The 298-nt window shown below is 43.6% G+C and overlaps 1 protein-coding gene across 4 annotated transcripts in view; it reads left to right on the top strand.

Moving 5' to 3' along the window:
* LOC107572213 (mitogen-activated protein kinase kinase kinase kinase 5-like) overlaps positions 1-298 on the top strand; it is a 29,118-nt gene that overhangs the window by 17,694 nt on the left and 11,126 nt on the right. The window lies entirely within an intron of this gene.

The raw sequence follows: 298 nt of genomic DNA, 5'->3' as shown, positions 1-298 counted from the left end.
ACACACACACTCACACACAAACACACACTCACTCACACAAACACACACAGAACATCCATCACTCTTAACGGAACTTTGTTGTGACTTAGTGACCTAAATAAAGGCAAACCAAAAGAAAGGCACACACACACATACTTTCTCACTCTCTCTCTCTCTCTTTCTCACACGCACACACTTAAACACACACACTCTCACACATACACACACTCACACACAAACACACAAACACACAAACACACTCACACAAACACACACACACACACTCACTCACTCACTCACACAAACACACACACGCACG

This window comes from Sinocyclocheilus grahami, unplaced genomic scaffold (genome assembly GCF_001515645.1).
Source record: "Sinocyclocheilus grahami isolate Dianchi unplaced genomic scaffold, SAMN03320097.WGS_v1.1 scaffold1717.1, whole genome shotgun sequence".
NCBI lineage: Eukaryota > Metazoa > Chordata > Actinopteri > Cypriniformes > Cyprinidae > Sinocyclocheilus > Sinocyclocheilus grahami.
This window is presented reverse-complemented; position numbering and strand designations above follow the sequence as displayed.